Source organism: Ctenopharyngodon idella, chromosome 10 (genome assembly GCF_019924925.1).
Source record: "Ctenopharyngodon idella isolate HZGC_01 chromosome 10, HZGC01, whole genome shotgun sequence".
In the NCBI taxonomy this organism is placed as follows: domain Eukaryota; kingdom Metazoa; phylum Chordata; class Actinopteri; order Cypriniformes; family Xenocyprididae; genus Ctenopharyngodon; species Ctenopharyngodon idella.
In genome coordinates, this window is record NC_067229.1 from 18056405 (window position 1) to 18071316 (window position 14912).

The 14912-nt window shown below is 37.2% G+C and overlaps 3 long non-coding RNA genes across 4 annotated transcripts in view; all 3 read right to left on the bottom strand.

Moving 5' to 3' along the window:
• The window catches only part of LOC127520153 (uncharacterized), a 36864-nt gene extending 35366 nt beyond the window's left edge, over positions 1 to 1498 (bottom strand). The window contains exon 1 of the long non-coding RNA XR_007932057.1: positions 368 to 1498. This is a non-coding gene — a long non-coding RNA (uncharacterized LOC127520153). The remainder of the gene's footprint in view (positions 1 to 367) is intronic.
• Positions 1 to 14912, bottom strand: part of LOC127520150 (uncharacterized) — a 170834-nt gene that overhangs the window by 134802 nt on the left and 21120 nt on the right. The window lies entirely within an intron of this gene.
• LOC127520155 (uncharacterized) lies at positions 2263 to 12570 on the bottom strand. The gene is made up of 3 exons (XR_007932059.1): positions 12280 to 12570; positions 3734 to 3829; positions 2263 to 3427 (listed from the first exon to the last, which is right to left on the bottom strand). It is a non-coding gene; the product is annotated as an uncharacterized LOC127520155 (long non-coding RNA).

The window sequence follows — 14912 nt, forward strand, 5'->3', positions numbered from 1 at the left end:
TACATATCATTAGACACATTGCATTGATTGAATCCAAACAGCACAACTAAAATAGTAATAAGAATAACAAAATGCCCAACATCAAATGTAGCCTTACCACAACAAACAAATTCCTCTCTTCAAAAATGTCCACAACACCACAAAATTACTTATATACCATATACCATACCATATACCATAATAAAAACACATGATTCCAGCCACCTAACACAATGTCAGTTAAAAGCAACATGGTTAATGTGATACTCAAAAGAGAAGGGAAAAAAAAAGATTTTCTAGAAATATAGTATGATTTATATTAGTAAATATTTTAAAAATATAACCACAAATGCAATGAACTGTTAAAATACAAAAGATTGTTACCTACCGAACTGCAACTGAAACCTGTTGTCTGAATGCCGGATCACATGCAAAAACCACCGTAGCTGATACACAAGAATCACTTCCTTAGTCTCCTGTGCAAACTGTCCCTCCCACACAACGGTGCCTATTTACATACCATATCAGTCAAGTGCTTTTATAAGTAACATATAAAGAGTATATTGTGCAAAGTCATGTTTGGGTCACATTTCACACCAGAATCAGAAAGAAAGGTGCCTTAAGATTTGTTATTATTCATGTCATCTCAATCTAGATGCTCATGAGTTGTAAGAAAATTATTAAATCATTAGTTAATCTTTTCCCACAAACTTTGTTCTGTTGTTCCGCTCTTGCTGCTTCAAATGGTACATGGGAACAATAAAACACACACAAAGTGACATGCTTCACATCTACTTCCACAAAGTTTATTGGTCAGCTACACAGTTTGCATACTCTGCTTATTATGCATATTCATTTATCATAGAACAAACACTATCAAAATTGCTTGGATAAACAAATGATCAGATTATCATAAGGCCTAGTACTTCTGTTTATCATGTTTTTACCTCAAAACCATATTTGAGGAAGTTTTACTCTTTACAAGATTGAAATGTTTCTCAACACAATTGAACAGGAAATTCTGTGTGCTCTAGGCAAACAATATCTGAGTCTTCTATAGATATCCAGTTATCTGAGGCCCTAATAGTAATAATAATAATAATACATTTTATTTATAATGCTTTTCTAAAACCCAAAGCGCCACAAAGAATTGCAAATAAAAACAAATAAAATACAGAAGTACAAAAATAATACAATACAAAGAAACTATAAATCAGAAAATAATCATTACAGTACAACACAATAAAATACTAATCATCACAGTCTATATAAGCAATTTTAAAAAGATAAGCTTTTAACAACTTAACTAGCTGATGTGGGAGCATCTCTAACAGTAAGAGGAAGTGCATTCCATGGGTGCGGAGACAGAGAAAGCTCTTTCCCCCATGAATTTTAATCTACAGTTAGGCTGCTGAAGAGTAAGAGAATCAGTAGACCGAAGGGAATGAGAAGGCATGTACAGGGTGACTAAGTCACAGATATAAGAAGGGGCTATTCCATGCATAGCTTTGTATGTTAGTGTGCGAGTTTCAAAAACAATATGCGACTGACAGGAAGCCAATGCAAACTATAAAGCATGCCTGTGATGTGCTGACGTGATGGAGTATGTGTAAGAACATGTGCTGCTGAATTCTGGATATACTGCAGCCGTTTGATTGATTTAGCAGGTAAACCAACAAATGCATTACAATAGCCAATCCTGGAAATGACAAATGCATGAATAAGCCTTTCAGCATCAGATAGAGTGAGGAAAAGCCTAATTCTTGCAATGTTTCTGAGATGATGGAATGCAGATTTTGTAATAATAAAGTGCCCCTATTATGCCTTTTTTAAGGTTCCTAATATTGTTTTGGGAGACTCCTACAACAGTTTTACATGCATGCAAGGTCAAAAAACACTTTAGTTTTCTTATACATTTAATTTCACCTCAGTTCGCAATGATTCGTAAACGATTTGTTAGAAGCAGTTTGAAGAATCAGTCTCTCTAAACCCCTCCTTTCCGTGAGACTACACTGCTTTGATTGGTCAGATGGCCCAATCCTTTGTGATTGGTCTACTGCGCACATCAAGTGCTGAAAACGAAACGGCCATTGCCATAACTGAATGACAGCTATCAATTAGCAAGACAATGTATACAATGTATGGACAGAACAGATGGCACAATTTTACCGTATCAATTCGAGACCGGGTCCGACGATGAAACGTCTGAAGTAGTCAATCAACCAGAAACTGATTTGCAGTCACGACTGGAGCAGGACGTTTCTCTATGGTAAGTGTAAAAAATAGCACAGTTGTGTACACTTAGATCTTCTTAGGATTATCTTAAGAAGTACTAAAGAAGAATTTTTAGTATTTTAAGTACAAAATTAGTGCGTGAAAATAGGATGCAGAGGAAAAAAGTTCAACTCTTACTTCAGCAATAAAAACAAACAAACAAAAAGAAAGAAACAGAAATGTGATGTTTATCTAAAGTAATTTTTTTGTTTATTAGTATGGTTAAATTGGATCATCAAAGGTCAGCAGCAAAAACATTTGGTTAATAAAGTGGAAAATAAAAAACAGGAAAAAGTGAATATTTGCTTTATAGGACAAACCTAAGAAAATGGTAAAAATAGTAAATATTTTAATTTTGAAGTCTTGCCAACAGAATGAAAACCTTTTAACAAAAACTGTATCATTTTATAGTTAAATGGCCATAGGATTAAAAATTCCAGTTTTAATGGGGACATTTTTGTCCTTAAGGTCCTGAGTGTAACTATTTTGTGTACCTAGTGTAAAATAGATTATTAAAGGAAACGAGTGTGAAATATTAAAATTCTAATAATAAAATACACACTTGTGCCAAAATTTATGCTTTTGGCATTAACACAGGCAAAATTATCAAAAACAAAAAAACAAACAAGCAAAAGACAAAAATGTCCTTAAGGACGCAGAAGGGTTAAATATAGATGAATCCTTAGTAAAGTTATAAAAATTATTCTGTCGAGCATTGAGTGATTTTTTTTTTTTTTTTTTTTTTTTTTTGCAGCGAGTTTGTTGTTTAATTAACATTAAAAACACAGACAGACAGCAGGAATATAAGGCTGCTGTCATTGTAAGACTAATGCACGGATCCGATATACAGATACTGTACACATGTGTTTTAATTCTAGATTGTTTACGTTCACTTAAGATATAACCGACTATAGAGGATCCTCACCAAGATGGGCATTTTGACATAATTTTGTGTGAAATTGTCCATTCAAGCGCAAGAAGATGTGAAAGAGAGCTTAATTCAGCATTTAAAAGGATAGTTCACCCAAAAATGAAAATTTGATGTTTATCTGCTTACCCCCAGGGCATCCAAGATGTAGGTGACTTTGTTTCTTCAGTAGAACACAAATGATGATTTTTAACTCCAACCGTTGCAGTCTGTCAGTCGTATAATGCATGTCAATGGGAACTCCATCTATAAGAGTAAAAAAAAAACATGCACAGACAAATCCAAATTAAACCCTGCGGCTCGTGACGACACACTGATGTCCTAAGACACGAAACGATCGGTTTGTGCGAGCTTACACTGTATGTCCTAAGTAGAATAGGGAAGGCGTAGGACATACAGCGTAAGCTTTTTGAAGAATACGAAAGCAGAAGCACGTGCAAGGCATTCATTTGTGTTTATAAAGCATATAGTATATAAGCATTTTTAGTCCATCTTTGCAAAACAGACTTTTCAGGATAGGAGATAGACTAAAAATGAATGACCAAAACTTACTGCCAGATTCTGGAAGATAAATTCTTCAAACAGTGGTACAAGAAGATGTGGTGCTGGTCCTTCAAGAGTCTCTCTCAATCTGTCTGTCTATAAAGCCTACAAAAAAAACAGTATTCATGTATTTTACAACACTTCAGCTTGTGATTCTTATTAAGTGGGGGTCATTTTTTTTTTTAGGATTCTTTACCTAACCTAAGTCTCTGAGATCCTGACACCTTGCACTTCTGGAGACTCCAGATAGGTTGTAGTTCTGGGAAATGGTGGTGCTAGAGACTAAAGGGTTCCTGATTGTTTCACACTTAATTATTCACCTTAATTCCTAACCTTAATTCTTAATTATTTTGCAGTTAACATGTGACTTTTCTTCTCCACCTGTCTGACCCTGCTGGCCCATTGAGCATTTCACTGTCCAATGGTCATGCCTTAACTTTGCATTTTCTAGTATTGCATCCTTCTCATGAGCATTCAACAATTTTATTTTTTTTTAGTTAAATCTCTTTTTTGGCTCATTTTGCCTGTAAAAGAAAACCTGCCTAATAATTATGCACACCTGAATATAATTTCCAGGCTTCATGAACAATTATATATCACTTATAAATGATTAAATACAAAATGAATAGTAGTTATTAATATTGATGTGGTTTGGAATTGGTAAAATGTGCCTGGAAAAAAACATGGTCAGAAAATCAACTTGCATAATAATTATGCAAGCACTGTAGAAAAAAATTGCATTGGTGCATGTTGATTCAGTTTGCATCATCTTAAGTCCTGTCAGGAGTTGGAGTTGGAGTCCTCTCAAGTCATCTTTTCACTGGTGTTGGGACATCTGAAGTCTTCATAAGAGGCTGGATCCAAACTGGAGCTGACGTACTCTCTAGTTACCTCGGGATGGGCCTTATAGGCCAGTATATGATAATATTTTCTTGACCTAGTGAGAACTCTAGCAGCTGCATTTTGGAATAATTGTAGGTTGTTTATTGAGGCTGCAGGACAACCAGCTAGTAATGCATTACAGTAATCTAGTCTAGAGGTCCTGAATGCATGAACTAACTTTTCTGCGTCGGAAACAGATAACATGTTCCGTAGCTTAGAGATGTTCCTAAGGTGGAAGAAGGCTGTTTTTGTAACATTTGATATATGATTTTCAAAAGACAGGTTGCTGTCTAATATAACACCCAGGTCTTTAACTGTAGAGGATGAAGTAACAGTACATCCTTCTAAATGCAAATTGTATTCTAACAGATTCTGTGTACAGTTTGGTCCTATAAGTAATACCCCAGTCTTTCAATAATAATAGAATTTAATAGAATTTTAATAGAACTTTGCATTTGATAGAAGAAAATTACTGGCCATTCAGTATTTTTTTTTATCTTTAACACACTCCGTCAACTTGGATATTTTAGAGATTTCATCAGGTCATGATGAAATATAAAACTGAGTATCATCGACATAACAGTGGAAACTAATTCCATGTTTTCTTATGATATTACCTAGTGGCACCATATATATATTGAAAATAACAAAGGTCCTAACACAGATCCCTGTGGCACTCCATAATTTACTGATGGTATCTTTGATTTTTCCCCATTTAAATAAACAAAATGGTAACAGTCTGATAGGTACAATCTAAACCAAATTAATGCCTATCCCTGAATACCAGTGTAATTTTGTAGTCAGTATTTTATGATCAGTGTCGGACGCAGCACTAAGATCAAGTAAAACTAGTATTGAGATACAGCCTTGGTCAGAAGCTAAAAGTAAATCATTTGTAATTTTAACGAGCGCAGTTTCTGTGCTCTGAATCCTGACTGAAATTTTTCTTGCATATCTTTTTTTTTTTTTTGCAAGAAGGAGCACAATAAGGATAAGAATATGAACTAATCCCACCTGAATAGGAAGCCGCTCCTCAAGGGGAGCCTCCGAGCTTAGCTAAAAATTGTGTGGTGGCACCCTACAAAGAGGTTAGAAAGAATCTGTTCTGTTTGAATGGAAGTCATGGAGGATTTGCCTCTGATACTGAATAAACAACTGTTGTCACATTAAAATTAGACACCTTGTCCATGTCACATGGTTACTGAGTAGTTTATCTTTGTCCAGCTGTTCCTGTTTAGTTCTCTCATTTGCCCTGTGAGCCTACCTATTTGACTCAGTTTGATGTTGGTCATCATTAATGTTAGTGGCGTTTTTCTCCTGTGTGTTTTCTGATTAAAGATTATTCTACGTGTTCCTCATCTTTGTGAGTTCCATAACTACCACCACATGTCAGTTTGCCAGTCATTAACATATTTGCTATTAAATATTGATTTAGGAATAAACTGTATTTTGAGTTTACTGCGAAAAACAACTGTTTTATAAGAAAAGTCAGGGACTATTTTTTGACAGGTTTGAATCATTTTACGGCACTACCCTTGTCTCACGGATTGCTCTAAAACTATAGTACAATCCAAGCGCAGCTTTTATTGGGATATCCAGAGGAGTATACAAGGCCAGGCAAAGGGTCAAAAACCATGAAAACAGTCCACACAAAAACAAGAAAACAAAACCAGCCAGAGTGCTCAGAAGTGCAGTGTAACAATACAAAACTTCAATGAAACTGACTGAAACAAATAGGCAGAAACTAATGATATGAGTGAAGACAGCTGTGAGCAATGATCAGTGATGAGTCTGGAACAAAGGGTTATGGGAGATGGAGTCCTATATAGTGACGCAATAGTCCGGGGTGGAGTGCCCTCTGGTGGCTAACAAGGGCACTCCAAGTATACATGAGATTTGACTGGGCACTCACTTGCAAAAAGTTTTTATTGACCAACGTTTCGGCACAAAGCCTTTGTCAAGGTATGATTTCACTCAGAGTAAATAGAGCATAAATATACAATCATTAACAGGTGCACACAATTAATCCCAGTTAAATATACAATCAGTCAATTAGTCACTCTAAAAAAAACTTTGTCAAACAAAACATGACAAGAATAAATATACAACAACATTATCCAGTAATCATCAATAGGAACAACATCACCCTACAAAAAAAAAAGTACACTTTATATGGAACAGATTACAATCGGGGGAAAAAAAAATAAAAAAATTGAAAGATAATAATCCCATTCATAGAAAACAACTTAGATCAAAGTCAGAAGGGCAACAAGGTAACAAGGGCACTCCAGCAGGTGATCATGACACCTTGTACTTCTATAGGAACCAAAACATTACTAGACGTTGTAAAACTGAAAGTGTTACAGTTTAGTGTTACACGCTTTCATCAATTTTGAACATCTCCTCACTGATGGTGAGCATTTCCTGCTCCCACCGCATTTCGTCTGGAGCCCTTCTTTTTATACATGCGCCAAATAATTTAAGAAAACTTTTAAACATTAGCTATATTTGAGAATTATTTACACTTTTAAGTCATGATCACCAGGTATGCGATCTGATTATTTTCATGTCACTCTGCATTATATATTGAAATTGAAATTAACAGTACTTGGGCTAATGCGTGGCTAAATGCTAACTGCTTAAAAACAGTATCATTATTATTGTAGCCTGCAGACCACCATGATAACATTCAAAATGGTTTGTAGTAAAGAGTAAAGGGGGAAAATACTTTAGTATAGTTTTCTCAAATGTTTGAATACTTTTGACTCCACCCTAACTGCTAGAGGGGTGGAGAGTAGCATGACTAGCATGTTTGAACTTGTATAGGCCTATATTTGATCTATGCAACTGACAGACACTGTAACTAAGTCTATGTCCACATTAATGTGGATAAGAAAAAAACTTTTGTTTCGAAAAGCTCTCTGCCCACACTAGCACAATGCTATTTCAAACATTTACCAAAAGTTATTGTCCGCAGCAAAACATATCAAAATGCTAAAATCATCATGCAAGTTAAACATCATAAAAGCTTACTGAAATAAAGAAAAAAGATCAAAATTTATGTTGAATTATGTAGATGTAGACTAAAGTTATCTTGGCATTAGATGTAGTTTCTGACATTCTGCCCCCAGTTGGAAGAAACCATGGGCCCTATTTTAACGATATGAGCGCATGGTCTAAGGGCCCTATATCATACACCCGGCGCAATGTGTATGATATAGGGCCTATGACTCATTAAGAGAATAGGGACAACCCTTTCAGACCATCCGCCGGGCGCACCGATCATTTTTCCCATCTTTAAACTAGCAAAAGTGGATTCGGACAAGGTGCATTGTGGGATTGTGAAGCTTGACTTCCATAGGAATGAATTGATAAAGCTCGCTCTGCTCCGCCCACTCCGGAATAGTATGTCAGAAACCTCAGTAATCATAAAAGAGTAGGCGAGAAGTTCCCGGATGGCCCACTGCTTCCGCCCAGATTCTGAAGTGTTCATCGATGGCATAGATATAATAAATACATAGACCACTGGATCATTGGCCACTGGATCGCACGTCAACGGCGCCGCCATATTTGTAGGGGCAACTTGCCATTACTCTCATAAGTGGACTGAAGAAAAGATGCCTGACTATTTTGAGGTTTTACAAACCGTCGCACAATCCAAATAAACAAATCGGGGAATTACCTTTCACATGTAAGTCTGAACAGTTGTTTTTGGTTGTATTTGGTCATTATAACATTATTTTGACAGCTAGTTGACCACCAAAGTCAGACTATTAAAAGTTAACGACAACGCTAGTTACCTATGAAAACGTCTCAGGTTACGTATGTAACCATGGTTCCCTGAGAACAGGGAATGAGACACTGCGTTTTACCGCATATGGGGTAACGTCACTCGTAAATATATTGCGATACTCAATGAGTCACTATAAAGAACTTCAGCTGTAATGGTGCGTTCACACCAGATGCGAATGAAGCGTTAAGCACGAGTGACTTACATGTTAAGTCAATGCAAAAACGCGAATAGACATCCTGCGGCGCAATTCGCGCATTTATCGCAATACACTTAACGCGCTACGCTAACTTGTCGTCAACCTAACGTCAGGCTCCATTCGTCACAACGACGGTAACCCCAAAACTCCCAACATGACAAAAACTTTTCTAAATCCCACCTTAATAGAACATTAAACAAAAACAACAAGCCTTCTATTTATCTTGCTTAAAAACACATGAAGATAAACAAATTCAACATTTTCTCTTCGAATTAGGCTAAATCCCATGCAAAGCATTCTGGAAACTAGAAATCTCCTTAGTCCCAGTAAGTAGATTATACACAATAAAATTAAGTAAATATTTATTTAAATATAATATTGAACAAGCAGCAAACATCCTCGTTTTGAGTGAGTGCTTCCATTTCAGTAGCAAAAGTAAAAAAAATAAAATAAAAAAAAAATCCAAGACAAGATTACAAGCAAAATGAAATGGAATGTAATCGCATAATCTATGCGATTGAAAGAGCAAAAAAGGGGGCTAAGAGACGAAATCTCCTATGACAACTTTCAGTATTGCATATCCTCGAGGCGGACAACAGGTAAATGCCGTTATCATTGTTTTTCATGTTCGTGAAGTAAATATGTTTAAACAGCTTTTTAAAAATGCTGGGTGCTGGTGTTTGACATGCATTTGACCAATCACCATATACTCACATCACTGATAGTTCCTATAGTGCTGGTTTAGACCCTACTGTGGCCCTGTCCCAGATGGCACCCTAAACACTCGCGGTCTTCCTACGAGTCCACACTTTCATGACGTAGGGCTGCTTTGACTGTCGGGAAGAAACTCGCTGCTGCGGAGCTCGCACCAGTGCAGGCTTGGCAAAAGTGTGCATCGAGGCCACATATCAACCGCAAAGGGGGCGCTCGCGAGCACTCTTCTGAGACCTAAAATTGACAAATAGGACACCCTATGGTCTCGTGGACTTAACGGACATGTGCACACGGCAGCCATTGTAAATCCACAAGACCGAAAGTGCATAGAAGTGTGCCATTTGGGACAGGGCCTTAGTTCCCCCATAAGAAGTTCCTAGAACTAAAATCGTTCCTAGTTCCTGTGGTGCGAACACGGCAAAATCCGGGTACTTCAGCCAATAGTTCTAGGAACTATGAAAAGGTTCCTCCGGTGTGAAATCCCCTAGGGTGTGTCCATGAACGAGTGTAAAATATCTGCTAATTATGTTGCTTATTCCGATTACTTATATTGGGCCCTTGCATTTAAATTGGCTTATTCTTACTGTTGACAATGAAAATGATGCATGTGTTTTTCCGAGGCTATCGGTTAATTTTTTAATTGCCGCTTTGACAAAGCCTACCTGGATATTTTATTCTGTAATTCTCTGTAATGTATTTGCCCTGATTTCATCTGTTTTCCAGGAAATTTATTTATTTTTATATTATTTTGTCATCATTATTTTTGTTTTAAGAGTTAAAATGGCCTATATCAACCTTGATTGACATGGCAATGAAATTCTATCACATTATTTTGACAGTTAAAGTTTTGGGCGTTTTTTTGTTGGAGTGGGCGGGTTTTGGTGAGCTTTGCTTAACACTCCAACACTGGTGCAAACCCCTTGCGCAGGTCTCGAGTGTCATTTGCTTCTTTAATAAAAAATAAATCACAATGCAAATACATATATATGTGCAGTTTTGGGCGTATTCTATAATCCTCATTTCACAACACTTCGACTGACGGTTCCACAATAATCTTCATGGAAGACCAGAGACATTTATGATTTTGTGGGAGCTATGAATAAAATAAAAATAATTATAGAATTCATATTTTCTCATTTTATTTGTCTTATCCTATTATTTTAGTGAGTAGAATGAGTAAATTAGGGCTAAATCATTTTTAAATATTATACTAAAAAAACAAGAAACCCGATCTCTCCCAAGTCCCGAATCGCAAATCATATCGCGGCGGTACGCAAGAGGACTCTCTTCTCGTTCTGTTCCCACTATAGTTGAGGCTTATGCTAAAGGCTAACTAAACTAAATGTTCATTATAAATTTTAAATGTAAAAGGTATGTGTCACCGAGACGAACTCCGTGGTTCCCTCCTCTGACCATCGGAGGGAGCCCTCGCCCGAATACTGACACACGCATACACTACATTTCCCATCAGCCCATACCTTGGACCAATCATCATCACGCACAGCTGAAACCCATTACCTGGACTATTTAAGACTCACACACACTCCACCTCTTTGCGAAGTCTTGTATTGCCCTGGTGTACAATTCTGAGCATTATTATTCTGTCTGCCTGTTGTTGATCCTGTTTGCCACCCGTTTACGATTCTCTGCCACCTACCTCTGACCTGTGCTTTGTTACCTGACCTGTGAGTGATATCTGCCAGCCTTGAACTACTGCCTGTATACTGACCACGATTCTGCCTGTCCCCTGTTATACCTGTTTGCTCCTGTTTGACCTTGCCTGTTCGACCACGCTCTGCTCTAATAAAAGCATGCAAATGGATCCCAGCCTGAGTGATGATTCGTTACAGTATGATACATATTACTGTATGACATGTAGAGTATATGTTAGATATATAGCCACCATAATATGAGGGGCCGTGTAGGCCATAATTATTGAAAAGCCTCTTACGAAACGAAAAACATTGATCAACCTTAGTGAAATTCATTCATAAGCATTACTGAAAAAACTCTTTCTTGATACTTGAGTGTTGGAATTTCAGTTCCACCCTGGCTGCATGAGGGGTTGAAAAGTAGCCAGACTAGGACATGTACAAACATGATTTTTTTTAGAACACACAACTTCCATACTTGTAAAGTGAGAATACTTTACCTATACTTTTTTTCCCTCCAGAACCTGGATTTTATATTGAACACTGTGTTGACCCACTACTTTACCAAAATTATAAACAAAACAAACTTATAAACATTTTTCCTAATTACCATAAATGGTGTGTATACAGCAGGGGTGTCCAGTCCTTCTCCTGGAGGGCCACTGTCCTGGAGATTTCAGCTCCAACCCCAATTAAACACACCTCAACTAGCTAATTAAGCATAGTTGCATACTAAACTTCCAGACATGTTGAGGCAAGATGGAGCTAAACTCTGCAGGACAGTGGCCCTCCAGGATTGAGTTTGGACACCCCTGGTATACAGTATACAGTATGTTTAATTATTAACATGACAAAGACTGAGAAAAGTATTAAATTTTATAAAAGTATAAACAACAGCAGAAGTGTAATTTACAAGTCAAACATATGAAACAAACACTGCGCCAAATATGGCCTTAGTATTTTCCCAAATTACCAAGAGACAAATGAATATACACCTAAATATAATGCTGTCAAAGAAACTAAATTAAAGATGTAATCCCAACATAGACATTTTTACAGTTATATGATTTTAACTAACTTTAAACACTACAAAAGCTCTGGGTAATGAGTGATAAATGTTTATACAAGTAAACTAAATGATTTTCTCATTTAAATATAGTATATTGCAATAATTTTATCGTATTAATTATTGTCATAATACACAATCACATAAGTACACAAGTAATCCAGGAGAACAAATAATTAACTCAATTTTATAGTAAAACTACTCACAATTAATCCATACTAATTTAACTATACAAAAAAATTAATCACCTACCTGCCACTGGAAACACTGGATCACATTTACATGGGCAAAAACTTCACACTAGTTAAACAAAGTGACACTGAATCATTCCACACTATAAGGAGGAGGATCAAGCCAGGTTTCTCACTATAACCACCTCCTTAGTCTCCTACTGTACAAATAGCCCCTCCCTCACATAAACGGACATTTTAGTTTTTGAACAGAGCCACTTTAAGACAAGCTTCCAAGGTTTTCCATTTCAAGCAGCTTTGGTACACTGAATAAACTGCTTTTGTGAGGAAACAGCTTCTCACTTGAATCAACAGTCTATCGTCTAATCTTCAATGTATTTGCCATTAAACATTAGTTTTAGATAGTTGGAGTGAGTTGGCAGATATGGAGGGAGAGGTAGGCTGGGCTGGACCAGTGTGTCCAACAAAATGAGCTCGTAGCAAATTTACCTCAGTGGTGGGACCCAACTCCAAGCAGTCCAACTCTACCAAAATTCCATATTAAACTGCCCAGTGTTCTTCAGAAAAATCCTCCAGGTCCTGCAAATTCTTCAGTTCTCCAGCATCTTTTGCAAATTTTGAACCCTTTCCAGCAGTGACTGTATGATTTTGATTTCTGTCAGGATCACTATCGTCAAAGATGACTGGCAGTTAGCATACAGTGTGAATTGGCGGTATGGTTCTGTTCTGGGCAAAAACTCCCTGCCCATCCATGCAGCCTAGCATGGATAAGAGCAGGGAGAGCAGCGATAACCACCCAAAACAAAACCATCTGCTGACAACCCCCCAACCACAAACTGACTGCAAAATCTGATGAAAAAGTAACTGGAAGGACAATACGACAATGGAAAGGAGTGGCGTATCCCTCTGAATAGCAAACTGGAGGCAGCATGCCCCTTACAGGAGGGAAGTAGCAGTGAAGGGGTGCTCTTCTGTTACCAGCATTTGAGAAGACCATGCCCCTTACAGAAGGAGAGTAGCAGCAAATGGGTGCTCTTCTTACAACATCTGAGAAGAGCAGCATGCCCCTTTAAAAGCAGTTACTTGAAAGAGCTTAAGACAACAGCATGTGGCCAATACCCAAAAGCTTATGGAACAAGCTGGATAACTTTTAAACAGATGCCTTAAAAATCATGTTGTCAATAATCTGATAGAATTCAGCAAAACAGTGCTTCACACAGATTCGAAATACTTGTAGCTGTGCGGAAAATCCTCCTACCCACAGCACAAAAAAATGGTCAGAAGCTACAATAGTTAACTTTGAATTAACGAGAAATTAAATTATATGAAATAAAATTAATATTGAATTTGAATCAAATTAAATACAGTTTAATAACCATATAATAACCAGGGCAGAGTATGCATTTTTAGTGACTTATTTATGAACAAGACCTAAATACACTCAGACTCTTATTTTGCAATGTGTATGCTTAGTATTGCAGGCTGCTCATTCAAGTTTAGATGAGGTAGATAATAATATACATTCTTACAAGCATTTACGATATTTTACAATACCATAAAGTAAACTTTGTCAATAAGAACAACATTAACCAGCAAACACGCAACGTCAGGGAGATGTTCAGATCATGTCTTTATAACGTCCGTAAATTCAGACCCACTTTTGTACATCTGCTGGATGTGCAATACAGGTTGAATATCTGAACATCTGACTAGGATCCCTTTTGGACGTCTGTGGATGTGCAAAACAGGTTCAATATCTGAACGTCTGAGTAGAACCCCTTTTGGACGTCTATGGACCACCAAAACAGGTTCAATATTTATGCCCCTATTGTGTATCTTTGAAAATTACCTTTCATGTAGTGTGTAACATAGCTCTAAGTGAATGAAAACATCCTGCAAAGTTTTAAATGTGAAAGTGCGCCGTATATAAAGATATTGTCTCTCAAAAGTAAGAGTCGACTCTGAGTCAATTAAACGAGTCGTTTGTAAACGAATCCCAAGCCGTTTCGTTGCGATCAAAACATTAACATATTTCCCGCCCATTAATTGCATGCGCAGACACCAGGGAAAATTCATTTTTTCAACAGCTGTACAATCTTTTGTTGTGTTCCTGTCATTTTACTGATGACTGCTTCTCAAACCTCGGGGAGTTTAAAGCAGGATTCACAAAACACTTGATCTTAAAATATGCATCAATGACCAGTTAATTTGGACCAGCTTGCTCCTTTGAATCTCAACCACCACACAAACTTATGACTGAATCGGCAACACGATGGGGATCAAGGCAGAAGATGATTCAGTGGATACTTGAGCAAGAGAAGGCCATTATGCAAGTCCTGGCTGCTGACAGGTCAACCAGGCATCTGGTGCCTACTTGGCCGGAGATTGATGTCCTAGACTCTGTCAGTAAGGCATCTGGACCTCTTCTTGATTTTACAGATGCCCTCTCTTCTGAAAACTGTCACAGTGTCATGCAGGGCCGGATTGGGACTCATTTTCAGCCCTGGAGTTTCATGCCTTAGACCGGCCCACTTTAATTCACTACTGACTATATTAAAATAATGTAATTAAAACCTCAGTATATAAGTCTGCAATAGTGCACTGTTCTCTACAGCCTTGTAATTAATTGTATTTTTCAAAAACATCTTCAAATACCCATGATAGTACAAATGATAATACAAAAAATGCTAAAAT